Here is a 16,448-nt window from a genome sequence, read left to right on the forward strand (position 1 = left end):
GATTAAACTACACAAGGAATCCATGTTTGATACAGAAAATGATGAAATACAGATGCAAAAGAGAAAACCCAAAAGCTAAAGTAAACTTAAATTCCCCCACAGAAATTAATTTTAATATTTTATTATTAATTCTTCTTGTTTTCCAATGAATTTATTTACAATTAAACCATTAAGTAGAAAGGGATATGTACCGATGTATGTACTCATAAGACACCTCTTCTAAACAGTTACAATGAAAATATTTGAGGTGAAAATAAGACAGGATTTAATTTGGCTTAGGCTAGCCTCAAATTCATTAGATAGCTGAGCTGGGTCAGCTCAGCATTATGATCTTCTCAACTTGTCTGTTGGGTTCTGAGATAAAGGCATGCACCACCAAAGGGAGCAGCATGTTGCCTTTCAATTTCAAGCTCTTTCTCTTCGAATCATTTTATTTTCTGAAAGTAGTTTTCCTGAGAAGGTATCCCATAGTTCCGGAACCTAAAAATCTTGGGGTCTTCAAGTAACTTCAAAATTACAGCTTCTTGTTCCAGTATCTGGGATCCACACATGATCGTCTGCGCTCCTCAAAAGAGAGAAGTGGGTCTTGTCTCCAGCTCTTCCCTCTATAGTACACTATGTTCTGCTTGACTCCACTCAACTGCTGCTGCTGTTTTTTTCTGCTCAAATTTTCAAAATAGAAGTTGGAGGAAGCCCAGCAAAGAAAAAAGGCAGAGAAGGTTAACTTGATTGAGAACCACATTCTGTAGACTGCCTCAGTTCTGCTACGATTCCTGTGGACATATTTTCTAGCATACACTACTGTTAACATTGGTAACTGTCTCACCCTATGAAAGCAGTCATCTTAAAATATGTGCTTGTAGAAACTAGAGAGATGGCTGAGCAGTTAAGAGCACTAACTGCTCTTCCAGACGTCCTGAATTTATTTTGCTGCAACCAAATTACCTTTAGTCACATCATTTTTTAGGCTATACAAAACCATGTAAGACTATTTATGAGGAAAACCAAGAAAATGTAATATATATATATATATATATACACACATATATATATATATGTATATATATATATATATGTATATATATATATGAAAGAATATATAGACACGTATTCAATATATATGTATACATATAGACATATATTCATACACACATATACACACATACTATTGCTAATATCCCTTGTAGAAATCTCACAAAATTGAATAGTAATACCTAGTTTTCAAAATATCACTGAGGAGGCTGTAGAGATGTCCCATTGCTTAGGAGCACTGACTGATCTTCCAGAGGTTCTGAGTTCAATTCCCAGCAACCACATGGTGGCTCACTACCATCTGTTACCTGATCTGGTATCCTCTTCTGGTGTGTCTGAAGACAGTTACAGTGTACTCACATAAAAATGAAATAAATCTTTAAAAAGTCACTGAGGAAAGATATTAGGTACTAAAGTGATTAATGCTTCAGCTGCTCTTTTTAAAAAAAATGATTTTATGTATATTGGTGTTCTACATGCTTGTATGTGTATATGATGTTTTAGATGCCTTGCAACTGGAGATAGAGACAGTTCTGAGTTGCCATGTGGGTGTTGATAATTGAACCTGGGTCCTTTGAGCCACTGTTCTTATCCACTGAGCCAACTCTCCAGCAGCCTCTGCTGTTAATTCTTAAGTCACACTGCCCTTATTTGGTTATAGAGATGTCTAAGATGTCTAAAACTTGCCAATATAGTTTAATTTGAACAACTTCAAAGTAATCTTTTGGAAGAACACTTTTGTGTTTTGTCTTCTGGAACTTAAGCCTATGCAAGCAGGAGATCTATGGAAATATTAGAAAGATGAAAACCATGGTGTTCTGCTCATTAAGTTGGTTGGAACCAGAATGTTAAAACTTAAATAACACAAATGTTCTCACCTTGGCAAGTTGCCCTCAAAGAGAGATGGTGTTACAGAGTATACAGGTTACATACAACATGACTTCACCAAACACCCCTGCAGAGTGAAATAATGAGACATCAGTAGTGCACCTCAGCAATCCCAGTGCTCAAGGCTGAGGTCAGATGACTGCAACCTGAAGGCTAGTGTGGATCCTGCCTTGGGAAAAAAAGAGAAAACCAAGGCAGGCATAGTGGTCAATGCCTTTAATCTTAGCACTCAGGAGGCAGGTGTGGTGGACAAGCAGATCCCAGTGTCTTCCAGGACAATCTGGTCTACACAGTGAGATCAGGACAGCCAGAACTATAGTGAGATCCTGTCTGCTAAACAGAAAACAAGAAAGCCAACAAAAAAAAAAAAAACAAAGAAAACACATGGACATCTGTTGTACTAGAAAGCATATGCTCGGCCAAGTGTGGTAGCATATGTCTGTAATTGCATTATGCAAGATGTGGATGTGGGAAAATTAGGGGGTCAAAGATAGTCTTGGCTTCATAATAAGTACAAGGCAAGCCAGGACTATATTCACTTCTGTCTCAAAAACCCAAAGTTTGTCTGGAGAGAGAGTGCAGCAGTTAAGAGCACTTGCTGCTTCTCCTAAGGACCTGATTTCAGTCCTGAGCGCCCACCCATGTCTAGTAGATCACAGCTGCATTTAACTCGAGGGGATCTTGAGCCCTTTTCTGTCCTCTCTGGGCACACTAATATGTGATATATATATATATACATATAGACACAAAATTTCTAAGACATAATTGTAAACAAGTTAAAAAAACAATTTTATATACTAACTTAATTACTATATCAAATGATTAATTATGTCCAAAGTCTAATTTGCTCATTCATTCATTATTTATTGCAGTACTTGTGACTGAACCCAAAATTATTAACATGCTAGACAAGCAGAATACACTGAGCTAGGTCTGTCACTTACTTAAATATTATGACATATCACAGTATCCTAGATTTTCATCATTTTGGCGATATAGCTCCCCAAACTCATGACTCTAGGTTTCTGTACTGCCAACAGGTGTCACCCAAGGAATCAATAACTTTTCATTATACTGGCGAGTCTCTTTTCTTTGTTGGGTTGGATATCTTGATTCCCTAAGTCCAATATATGCTTCTTTCTTATTTTCACACATCTTGATAACATACATCCTGTGTGGATTCATATGAAAAGGTTTATAAAGCATAGAAATTTTAAGTTGGTTGAAACAAAACAAAACAACAAACCAGGGTCATGGCAACAGTCTTTAAAAGTCCACACTCATCTTCTCAGTGGCCTTACTTTCCTTCTAAGTACTTCCTCTCTTAAAAACATATGTTATGTGTGTACTTTCTATGAGGTTAAGACTCTGCAAATATGTGGAATTTTGAAAACATCTTTTAGAAGTCAGTTCTGTCTTTCTGAGAACAAGTCATCAAGCCTTGGTGGTCCCTTTAACTGTTGAGCTATCTTGCTCTCTCCAAGAAAACTGAGTTTCAAAAATTATCTTTTTGCTGCTATTCCCATATGACTGGTAGTTTGGCTGAGTAAAGAATTCTCTAAACAATTATTTTATCTTTTATTTATCTTTTTGTTTTTTATCTACCTTTTTTTGAGACAAGGTCTCTCTATGTAGTCTTGGCTGGCTTGTTACACAATGTTCAGACCAAGTTGGCCTCGATCCTGCCTGTGCCATCACTCTTCTTTACCACTGCTTCAGAAAGAGATAAAAGCAAATCTGTGTCAATTCATTATTCTACATTCATGTTTCTATGAAGTACTCTATAGGGTTAAATGTGTGTTAACTTCCTATGAATAAAGAGACTTTCAGTGAGTCCTTTCTTATAAAAGCATATTCTAGACGATCAGGCCTATTAAGGTTTATTTACACAAATGAAGTTCATTTCTATGGCTCTATTAGTAGGTCATCAATATGAGAAAAATATTCAGCTGCATTTTTTTCTGGTTATGGCTGTAAAAGTTATATGTAAGAAAACTAATGAAACTGAAGATGTTCCTGGTACTACAAAGAGAAGAAAAATTCAGGCTAGCCTAAATAAAAACAAAAATAATTTCCAAGACCAAATTTATTCCAGAGAGAAAAAAAGAAAACTGTTCAACTTCTTGGGTATCCACTCAAGAAATCCCTGCAATCAATATTGGCAGGCTATTAGGTGCTAAATAATCTATCACCATCAGCTGAGCTACACACACAGACCTCTAGTACTAGAAGGCTCCACTTTTAAGTTTCTGGACTTTACAACTTAGATACTGACACACTTTTACCTTGTTGGTATTCTGCAGATTATGAGTAGACCAAGATTGTAAGGCAGGTTAATTCAATGCAGAAATCACATAGATGCTTTTAAGTCAATGACAAAAAAAGTAGCAATTATCTTCCAAAATGGTTTTATCAATGTCTACATAGAGAGAAAATCAGCACAGAAATAATCAGTTAAACAGAAGCAACTCACCCCTGGTGTAAGCATTCATCTGAACAGAGCCAAAACTGCAAGAGCAAGCCAACATTCTACTAGCCAGGCTAAGAAGGCCAGGGAAGACAGTAGGTACCTGTACTGAACCCCGAATGGCGGTCTGCGGCCATGTGAGACGTCAGGTATGAGGTATTGGTCTGCTGGCTGGGCTGTATTCCCCACTCTCCTCTGCGCTCTGATGATGTAGTCTGTTTAGGCATTAGGAAGCATGACAGCAAGATATGGAAGGAAAGGTAAAGCAACAGAAAACAACAACAAAATCCAGTACATTAGTTTTCCTGCAGGGTTTCTGTATAGAAGTTGACATTAACAACTGCTGCAGAGCACTGAGAAATAGTACTGTGACAGCATTCATTTCCACTAATGAACCAACACACCAGTTCAAAGAAAACCTGTACTGACCAAGAGGAGAGAGGGAGCCAACCAAAAGCTGGGAGTCACCTTTCAGCTTCCACATTAATGTGATTTCAGCAGCCACTAAGCAGGTCCGATTCCGAAAGTTAAAAGATATTGAGCAAACAGTCATAATCTCATTGATTAAATAACTAAGCAGATAAAAGTCTTCCCATGAGGAACCAAGAAAGTGTCACTTCCTTAAATGGGTAGGTAGCTTACTACTCTCAAGTTTGATGTCCATGAGACTTACTTTTTCTTCTTTTAACATCCCTCCTCTTCCTCCATTTTTTTGAGACCAGGGTCTGTCTTATTCTGGTAACCCTGATTGGTATGAAATTCATACCAATTCTTCAAGTGTTGAGATTATAAGCATGAAACACCATATCTGACTAACAAGAGATTTACTAAGATGAACAGTGGCTGGAATATGCTTTCATATCTAAATGAATGGGCAAAAGTAGTTTTAATTTAAAAAAATATTTTACTTATTAAAGTGTTTGTAGATCTGTTTTATATGTATGAGTGCTTTGCCTACATGTATGTATGTGTACCATGTGCCTATGAAGATCAGAAGAAGGTGTTAGATATGCTGGAACTGGAGTTACAAATGGTTGGGAGTCACGATGTGGATCCTGGAAACTGAATCTAGGACTTTTGGAAGAGCAGCCAGTGATGTTCACCACTGAAGCCCCTCTTTAGCCCCCAACATATCTTTTTAAAGAAGACTCACATGCTAGGAACAAGTAAGTAAACATAAAGCTTCTGGTTCCTTGAGCCTATAGTATTTAATTTGGAATTAGAAACAATTTACTAATTTACTTTCACTTTTAGAAAGCAAAAGGCAGATATTTATTCAGCAAAAATAGGATCTTAAAAAAATTAAAACTCTTCATACTGTTTATATATTTGCTGCCATTCAGGCTGTCCTCATGTCTTCTTTACCTGTTTGTTGTTTAAGGTCGCACACTAGTCTGCCCTCACTTATGTGTGACTTTTTGTTCTGTAGTCTGTATTAGGTACCTTCTGCCCTGAGCCAGATGGCTGAGGAGGTACTGCCATCAGGTCTCACAGCTGTACAACAGTCCTAAAGCTTTAAAAGATGAAAAATGAGCAGTTTGAAAGGAAGTAATGAAGAGTCAGTAATTAAAGGTTTGATTGCTGCTAATATCAGTAACAGCAGGGGTTGGAATAGAGCATTGCTTCTCTACATTGACACTAGGTAAGGAACTTATTTCAGAAATGCTGGTGATCATAAATGTGTATTCTACAGCTTAAGGCTCCATACGATTTCCCTCTAAGGATTTCATTGATAAGAACTGTTTAAAGTTCATTGGTAAGTGACTTAACAGATATTTCCTATAAAGCAACAATTTACTTGTCATTATTAACAGACTGTGAGGTCACATAGATAATGACAGTACTGTAAAATATTCTTGTCAGATTTGCTGTTATTTCCTTTGGGGGATGAGGAGGCTCAATAAGGAGGTAGCTGTAGTAACTTGCTTGATATGTAATTTCTACAAGTGGGATTTGGGTTTCATGCTAACAGCACCACAAGAGAGTTGAAACTATTATAAATATTCCTTCCCTGCAGGGTTTTGATAATTTGCTTAGGTTGATCTTGAACTGGCATGCCATCATCTCACCAGTGACCTGTGTAGCTTGGATTAGACTATACTTTGATATTTCCCTTCCAATAATTTCTGTTGATAGATATTCACATGGTAAGTTTTCCAAAATAAAACTGTGGTAAATAACAAAATTATACCATGTTATAAACCCAGTACATTATCAGATGCCTAGACAATTGAATCAGTGTTTTTCTAATATTAGAAGAAATACAACTAATTTAATAAAGTTTAAATGGAGTATTCAACTTCTTAAGCTATTATGTAGAATTAGGTCTCATTATGTAATTCCAGGTTGGCCTCAAACTCATGATGACCCTGCTTCAGGTGTACCACAACAATGATAACAGTAAAAGTCAATTACATAAAATATCTGATAAAAAATTAACAGATAATGGGTCTGGCAAAAAAAAGATAGTTTACTTACTTCAAATGATTTTCAAAAGTTTTCAGGAGGTGCTTATTGAATAACATAATATTTTAAGCTCTTCACAAAAGAATTTATGTCTCTGTTTAATATTCTTAAGAGAGATGCAAATCTTAATTTCCCTCAACAATTAATTGACAAAAGAGGAATAATTTTACAAAAAGTAGAAGAAGCTCTCACTAATTGATATATTATATAGATTGATTAATTGTTGGCTGTTTTATAGTAGTCCTTTGATAAAAGAGATTATTAAAAAAGAACTATATTACTTTAAATAGTGTCTTCATGACTCTCTGAGGGTGGAAGGAGCATGCCTTGTTTACTCTTACCTTTCTAAAACTGATAGCTCACAGCAAATCTGCTGCTGATTGCTTCTGGCATTGCTGAGACCAATAAAAGCTATGCCACAACTATGTGGAAGGACCCTCTCACCCTTGAATGGAATGCCCAGGATATATGGGGCCGAGGATTGAAATGACTGTTTGATACCACAGAAGGCACAACTAAATTGTTGCCAAAAAGATTAATGAATTAAATAGATACCTCCACAAACCAGGCCCAATTATAAATAAGATGAATAACAATCGACATCCAAGGAAGAGAAATTTCCCTGAGAATTCCTTTCTTCTTTCTCTTCCAGGTAAAAATTAATCACTTGTGATGTCTGCTATTAGGAGGTCTAATCCTGATGCTGGCCTCCGAACTTATACTACTCAGACATCCGATGGGTCTTTGACAAGGACATCAAATAGCTGTAGATTGACATCACTAATCTGAAGAAATCCCTCGTTTCGCTGTCTGATGCGATCCCCCAAAATTGTAAAGGACTTTATTAGACTTGTTTTTTTCTTTTACAGTAGAAAAGACTGTGTACAGCTCTAGACTGTGTACAGCCCTTAAAGAAGAATGCTGCTTTTACATAGACAAAACAAAAAAGAAAGCATGAAAAGGTCAGAGAATGTCTTGAGAAAAGTCAGAGACAGAAAGAGAAAAAGGAGAGCTCGTATAAGAATTGGTCTTCAAGACTGGGTGGTGGTGGTGCACACCTTTAATCCCAGCACTTGGGAGGCAGAGGCAGGCAGATTTCTGAGTTCGAGGCCAGTCTGGTCTACAGAGTGAGTTCCAGGACAGCCAGGACTAAACAGAGAAACCCTGTCTTGAAAAACCAAAAAAAAAAAGAAAAGAAAAAAAGAAAAGAAAAAAGAAAAAAAAGAATTGGTCTTCAACCTCTCCATGATTGTTAACCCTACTTCCTTCCATCTTGGGATCATTAATTGGACTATTTTTGCTTATTTTCTTTGGTCCCTGGGCCTAAAATAGGCTAACTTTGTGAAACAACAGATAGATAATCTGATAGCAAAATCTATTCAGATACATTATCATAGACTCTAGATGAGGATGTTACTCTATCCAGGGTGTTCCCAAGTCCCATCTCCACCCAACCTAAAAGAGGGGACTTCCGCCCCTAGACCAAGCAGAGAGGGGCCACCCAGAACCCCCTCTGTCTGGTGATCTGAATTCTTTCATAGGCTGAGAGGCTAAGCACTGCAAGGGAATATAAATAAAAGTTAAAAATATGTTTCTGGGTTCCCTGAGGGACAAGTCTGAATGCATAGGGGTTGATGTCAAAAGTATCCACTCTCCAGGAAAAAGACATCAGCATGGGTATGGCCCTCATGCCTCATTGGACAACAATAGGAGGACTGGAGCCATTACAAGGTTCTCTTTAATTACTGGAGGTCAGGCCTCTATCCCTACCTTGGCAAGATAAGAATCACCACAGCCCTTCTATACTTGGAGAAGGGAGATGTCAGGGGCAGTCCTGCTTATACACTGAAGGCCTAAAATCAGCCATAAGCCTAAAATCAGCAATAGGCCTGACTTACATGCCTGCTAACACAAAGTCTTGGGTCTCTATGGAAAAAACACTAAAATAGAGGGCTATAAACTATTGTAAACAGGCAGCTTTTGTTGAAATCTACCAGCCTGAGTAGTCATAGACCTTGTAAATAGGCAGCCTTGGTGGATAGTACCAAATTAGATAAGGACAAGTGAATCATAGGCAGAGTCATAGTGACCTGACCCCTGAACCTTCACCCAGCTGATACCCTGTTCTGAAAGATATCTGTACTCTCTCTGAACACCTATGCTCCTGTGTTATCCCCTTCCCCACATCTTGCATTTTTGTGCTTATAACCCCTTTGTTAAAAAGTAAAAATTATGATTTGATAAAAAAAGCACACACACACACACAGTGTAACCCTGGTTCTGCTGACTTAGCTCCTGACAATCTATTTTCTTGTTCTCAGAAATACTTTGAATTATAGAACGTTATTGTGGTTTTTGTTAGTATGCTGGGTAAAATAATTTTTATTGATCTCATTTTAAACTTCAAAGTTTGTAGTGAGTTAAAATGTCCTTTAATATAATTATAGGTCATGTTTATTTTCATATTGTAAAATGCTAGTTAATCTGTTGAACATTTTAAAAAACTGGATTCCTTTTTGAGAATTTCATATATGAACACTGTATTTACATAATTTTCCCATTTCTCTCCTTCCTCCCACTCTTCCCAACTCCCTATACTTTTAAAATACATCTTATTGTTTAATTATTGTTTATATATGTATATGTGTATAAGTATATATGTTTATACAAATATTGATAAATAAAGTGTTTTGAAAAAAAGAAAAAAGAAGTTATACAATTAATTTAATAAAGTTTAAATAGAGTATTCAACTTCTTACACTATTATGTAGAATTAGTTCTCATTTGTAACTCCAGGTTGGCCTCAAACTCATGATGCCCTGCTTCAGGTATGTGCCACAACAATGTTCAGCTTCCCAAGATTTAAATACTTAAAATATCTGAAGGGGATTGTAGAGATGGCTCAGCAGTTAGAGCACGTGCAGAGGACCTGAGATCAGCTCAAACACTTACATGGTAGCTGACAATTGTCTGTAACACCAGTGCCAGGGAATCTAATGCCCTCTTTTGACCTCTGTCAGCACCATACACATGCAAAGCACAAATACAAACATGCTGGGGGAAAAAGCAAGAGGACGAGGAGCTCACAAAGAGCTGCCCCTATTTGAGGATCTATAGGCAGTTGCTAGTTGCTGGGAGAGGAACACTCTTTTCAACCCTATAGTCATTGGTAAATTGCCCATTCCTCAGTAACCAACCCCAAAGACACAAGAAGATAAGGCAGTTGGAGAGATGGCTCAGCAGTTAGAGCACTTGCTGCTCCTCCAGAGGTCCCAAGGGTTCAGCACACACATTGGACAGCTCACAATTGCCTGTCACTCCAATTCAGGGGGAACTAATGCTCTTGTCTCCTACATTTGCACATACATGATGTGTATGTATTGTATATGTGTGTGCATATACATATTTTATATATTATCCAAGCTCACGCATACATACATACATACATACATACATACATATAAAGTAAGTAAATCTTTGAAAGAGCAGTATAAAAGAAGAGAAACTAGATGAGAAGAGGAAAGGATCAGTGGGAGAGCAGAGGGAGAGGGTGATGAGTGATAAATATGAACAAAACACATTATATTAACACATAAAAAAGTCACAATGAAACCAACCATCATGCATAACTAACACATGCCAATAAAATATTTAAAAGTCCATTTACTGGCCAGTTAGCATTCTTTAGGGTTTTATGATATATACACAAAACATTACTTCTCCCATAAATTATGGTTTTATTCTGCTTGTTTTGTTAGGTGTGTGAATGTGTAAACATTTATGTACACATATACATGTGGCCAGAGGTCAACCTTGGTGGTGTTCCCCAGTGGCCATCCACTTTATTTATTTATTTATTTATTTATTTATTTATTTATTTACTTCTTTATTTACTTGAGGTCTCTCAGTGGTCCCCCTCCCAGTCTGTCTCTTTCTTTCTTTTCTGTATTTATTTACGGGAGAAGGTCTCTCAGTGGCCTGGAACTCATCATATAGAACTGGCTGGCTGTTTAGTGAGCCCCAGGGAACTGCTTGTCTTAGTTTCCACACTTCTGGGATTACAGGTGTGTGCCTGCTACCATGCCCAGCTTTTCTGTTTTGTTTTGTTTTGTTTTGTTTTGTTTTGTTTTGTTTTAAGAAACCCTACTTGGGTCATCTGGAAGGGCACCAAGTACTCCTAATTATTGGGTCTTCTCTCCTCATTACCAATCTGCTTTTTCCCACATAGGCACTGTATGCTCTTCACATGTGTACTGGGGATACTACTCAGGTCCTCATACTTGCAGGGCAAGCATTTTACCAACTGAACTATCACTCCTCTCCATAAAAGTTGTTTTTGCATTTGTTTTAAATCACATAAAAATGAAAAGGAAAAAAACAAGGCTTCCACTAAGAATGTAGCTCACTAGTAGCAAACTTGTCTAAGGTCCTCATGTTGATCTCTAGAACAAAGAGTAAATAAAAAAATAATTTAAACAGAAGAGAAAGTAAAGGGTGGAAATGGACATTTATTTATACTCACATGTATGTGGATGATTGAACACAAGATTGTGTATGGCCTGAACAAGTTCTCTCTCTCTCTCTCTCTCTCTCTCTCTCTCTCTCTCTCTCTCTCTCTCTCTCTCTATCAGTTTCTAAGACAGGGTCTCACTATGTAGCTTTGGCTGTCCTGGGGCTCAGTATGGGGCTAGACTGACTTTGCCTCCTGAGTGCTGGAACTGAAGGTGTGTGCCACTATGTCTGGCTTATTTTATTATTTAAAAATTGGTTTATTGACTTTTTTCATGTGTGTGGGTGTTTTGCCTGCATGTATGTCTATCTGTGCAGCATGTGTAAGAAGTACCCATGGAGGTCAGAAAAAGGCATTGAGTGGATCCTTTGAAACTGGAGGTACAGATGATTATTATCTGCCATGTGGGTGTTGGGAACTGAACCTGGGTCTGTGGCAGGAGTGACAAGTACTTTTAAGGGTTGAGTCAAGACTTTATTACTTTTAGTTTATGGGAGTATTTTCTTACATGCATATCTGTACCATGTGTGTGCCTGGTGCTCATGGAGACTAGAAGAGGATATAAGATTTCAGGAACTGGAGTTACAGACTGTTGTGAGCATGTCTTATGGAATAAAAAGAAAACAAAACTGTCTCCAAGATGAAGGTTGATAGCACAAAATCCCTACATGACAACACTGGCAATTTAACAAATCACATTAAAGTCTAGAACAGAAAGAAGGGAGTGAGAAATGAAGAACAGAAGTAGACATCAAGATATCATCAAATCAGGAGCTGAAATCCATAAAATAGAAAGAGAAGAACACAAAGAAGTAATGAAATGTGGAGTTGGTCCTTTGAGACTTTTATTAGACAAAATGGAAACACTTATTAAAAGATAGAGAATATCCAAATTAATGAAAACTAAAATGATAATGGTGACAAAATAACAGACAATGAAGAAATCCAGAGAATGGTAAAGACATAGTTTTAAAATGCCTGTACTCCACCAAATTGGAAATTCTAAAAGAAAAGGATAATCTCCTCAATAGGTTCCACTTACCAAAGTTAAATAAAACTAAGGTAAATAACTTAAAGAGACCTAAACTCCCAGAAAAAGAGGAGTCATTGCAGTCTGCCAACAAACACAGCCCAGGGCCATAAGTTTCAGGGTAGAATCCTACCAGACTTCCAAAGAGGAGTTCATGAAAATACTCCTCAAATTATTCAACAATAAGGAAGAAACCTTAGCTGATTTTATTTTGTGAACTTATTTTATTTTGTTTACCCAAATATTAAATCAATATAAAGACTCAGATACACACACACACACACACACACACACACACACAGAGAGAGAGAGAGAGAGAGAGAGAGAGAGAGAGAGAGAGAGAGAGAAAATTACAGACCAATTTCCCTTAAAACCACAGATGCAAAAATACTTAATAAAATAAAAAACATGTCAAAAGATCATCTTCCATGATCAATGAGGTAGGCTTCATTAAAGAGATCCAGGAATGGCTTAACATGTGCTTAAACAACTCATCATCTCATTAGATGATGAATAATTCGCTGACAATATTTATCCCACTTCATGATAAAGTTCTTGGAGTGATTAAGGATACAAGGGACAAACCTAAACATAATAATGTCACTTTACTGCAAACCTATAGCCAACATTAAATTAAATGAAGAGCAATTCTAATTAATTCCACTAATTCACAAACAAGACAAGGCGATCCATTCTCTCCACATCTATTTAAAATACCATCTAAAAGTTTAGCAAGAGCAATAAAACTGAAGAAGATGAAGGTAATATAGATTAGAATTATCTTTATTTGCAGATGATATGATAGTATGCATAAGTGGACCAACACTTCACCAAGGCAATTCCCAGAGCTTATAAACCCTTTCAGCAAACTTGTTGGATACACGATTAACTAAAAAATACAAAAAAAAAAAAAACCAAAAACCAAAAAACCAGTGGCCTTTGTATGTACAAATGAGTTTGCAAGTGCAAACAAAATACAGAGACATCGTAAAATTTGAAATGACTGTTGACTCTTGTCACATTTTTTTCCTCATAATAAATAACCTCGAGTAACTCAGTGTCAGTGTGTTGGGTAAGATCTTACCAAATTCCTTGTAGTCACAGATTACTTTTGATATTATTGAAGGTGCTCAAAGACTACTGTAATATACAAGGTCTTTAATAGATTGATTACCTACTAAAGAGTTTAGTCTTCTATAAAGATACCAGAAAGAACAAGACTTTAACACATTGACTACATTTATGGGTTTCTCACATTATGACATTTTCTCACCATTTCTAGGACTACTGCCACATGCAAAGGCTTTACCACGTTGCTTATTCGTGGCATTTCTCTCCAGGATGTGTTCTTTTATGTTCATCGATAACTGGTTGTGAAAAGATTTTATCTCATTGATTACATTTGTAAGATATGTCTTCAATATGTGTTCTGCTATGTATTTGAAGATGACCATGTTATTTAAATGTTGGGAAGAAGCAAAAGAAACTTGTCCTAAGGACTGCCTTTTTGTTACCAACTTCCACTTAATCATAAACTGAAACTAAGTTCAAGTCCCGGGTCATAGGGCACCTGTGTACTTAACAATATCTGACCAGCTTTCATCATTCATGTTTTGTTACCTAAAACATAACAACTGTTCCTAACCATTATTTCTGTTATTCATGTTTTATTCCTCAAAATATAATACATGTTCCTAACCACAAAAGAACAAATGGCTGTGATAGTGTAGACCATACAACCTACATTGTGTATCATTTGACATAGAGTAACAACAGGAAAAAAAGTGATTGGGAGAAAAATATAACTGTAACTTGGCACAGGGCTTTGTTGTTTTGACTTTTGGAAGCTATATAACTTTTTGGCTCAGGGTGGGGGTGAGGTTGGGGTATTGCAGCTGAGCTTCTGAGTATAATTTTGTGGCTCTGATTTATCAGTAGTGACCAGATTGCAATAAAGTTTTATCATTTGCCTTGTTCTTGTTTGTGTTGTATTGGATCTCAGTGGACCTCATAACATAAAGGCTTTAGCACAGTATGCAACCACTGTCCAGAATGAATAGTTTTCATAATGATGAAGACTACGGAGGTGTGTAAAGGCTTCATTATACTAAACATGTGTGGGGAGCCGACAGAAGGTGGCTATCATCCTTTCAGCCATCTTGAGCCATATACACTGATAAGAGGTTTAATTACAATACCATGCAACAGCTGAGCACACTCTGATAACATCTTGTATTAGAGACCCAGGATTTTCCCTTGGGTGTGTGACACTTAAAGGTGTGTGACTTAAGGGCGTGACTTAGAGATCAGATTTAGAGACAAGACCTAAGGGCATGATTAAAGGTGTGACTTAGAGGCATGGCTTAGAAGTGAGACATATAAAAGGCGAGAGGCAGATAGAACAGTTCAGAACAATTTGGAGTAACAGAGATTCAGACACTAGGAGTAGGAGTAGGCATTAGACACTCAGAATACAACAGAGAGTACAACTTGGAATTAGGAATTAGGTTAGAGAGTACAACTTAGAGTACAACTTGGAGTTAGGAATTAGGCATTAGGAAGAAGACACTTGGACTAGACAACTCAGAAGAAGAATTATTAGGTGTTAGACATTAGGCACTTGGTTTAGGAACTTGGAACTTGGAGGCAGTAGGGACTAGGAACTAGGGACTTGGAGAGAAGAAGAGAGACTGAATAATAAATGGGATTGAATCACACTCTGTCTGGTCTCCATTCTTTGAATCTGTCCTCACCCTCTTTCTTGCTGAACCCTGACCTGCAGACTGGAGCAGTTTGGAGCAGTGCGGGCTCTAACAACTTAGCCCCGAAGGCTTTTGGCAGTGTGGGTTCCAACACTGACAGAACGGTCCGAGACATTTTGAACCCAAAATGTGGGGTACTGCAGTTCTCAACATTTCTGGCCCCCAAGCATGGGAGAGCTCGGGCCACAACAAACATGTTCATAAGGTTTTTCTCTAACACATAGTCTCTCATGATAATGAAGACTAAAGAATTGTACAAAGGCTTCACCATATTAAATACACTCATAGGGTTCCTGTCTTAGTGTTTCCATTGCTATGAAGAGAAATCATGAACAAGGCAACTCCTATAAAAGCGACAGTTTAATTGGGACTGGCTTACAGTTTCAGAGATTTAGTCCTTTTTCATCATAGTGGGAAGCATGGCAGGCATGCAAGAAAACATGATGCTGGCAAAGAAGCTGACAGTTCTGCTCCTTGATCCAAAGGCAGCCAGGAAGAGACTGTCCGCCAGGGAGCTAGTAGGAGGGTCCATTCTGCAGTAAGTGGAACTTCAAAACCCACCCCCACAGTGATGCACTTCCTCCAACAAGGCCACATCTCATAATAACTTCCTCCAACTCCCTGAGCCAAGCATATTTATACTACCACATTCCACTGCCTGACCCCCATACGATTGTGCATACACATGAGTGTATGGGGACCATATTTAAAAATAGCATAATACAAAATATGTGAGGTTCAAATGAAAATGTTAAATCATTTAAAGCATTCTCAAAAAGTTAAAAGTCCAAAGTTCAAAGTCTCTCTTGAGATTCATACAATCATGTAACTATAATTCCTTATACTATCCAAAACAAATAGTACATCATATATGTTCAAATTTACAGGACTTACTTCACCATTCCTAATCACCATTGTGATGACTAAAGAAGATCAAAAGCCAAGAAGGCAATCTCCAAATTCTGCATCTCCATGTCTGATGCCAAAGGATTCTTCAGATCTCCAGCTTTTTCCTGCTTTGCTCACTGCAGCACAATTCTTTCTCTTTGGCTGATTTTATTTCCTGAAAGTACATTTCCTGAGAAGGTATCCCATAGCTTGGGAACCTAAAAATCTTGGGGTCTCCAAAGTAACTTCAAAATTACAGCTTCTTGTTCCAGTATCTGGGATCCAGAGATGATCTTCTGCACTCCTCAAAAGAAAAATGCAGGATCTTGTCTCCAGCTCTTCCCTTTATAGTACACTAGGTTCTGCTTGACACTGCTCAACTGCTGCTGCTGTTCTTTCTGCTCA

Source organism: Arvicanthis niloticus, chromosome 26 (genome assembly GCF_011762505.2).
Source record: "Arvicanthis niloticus isolate mArvNil1 chromosome 26, mArvNil1.pat.X, whole genome shotgun sequence".
NCBI classification, from domain to species: Eukaryota; Metazoa; Chordata; class Mammalia; order Rodentia; family Muridae; genus Arvicanthis; species Arvicanthis niloticus.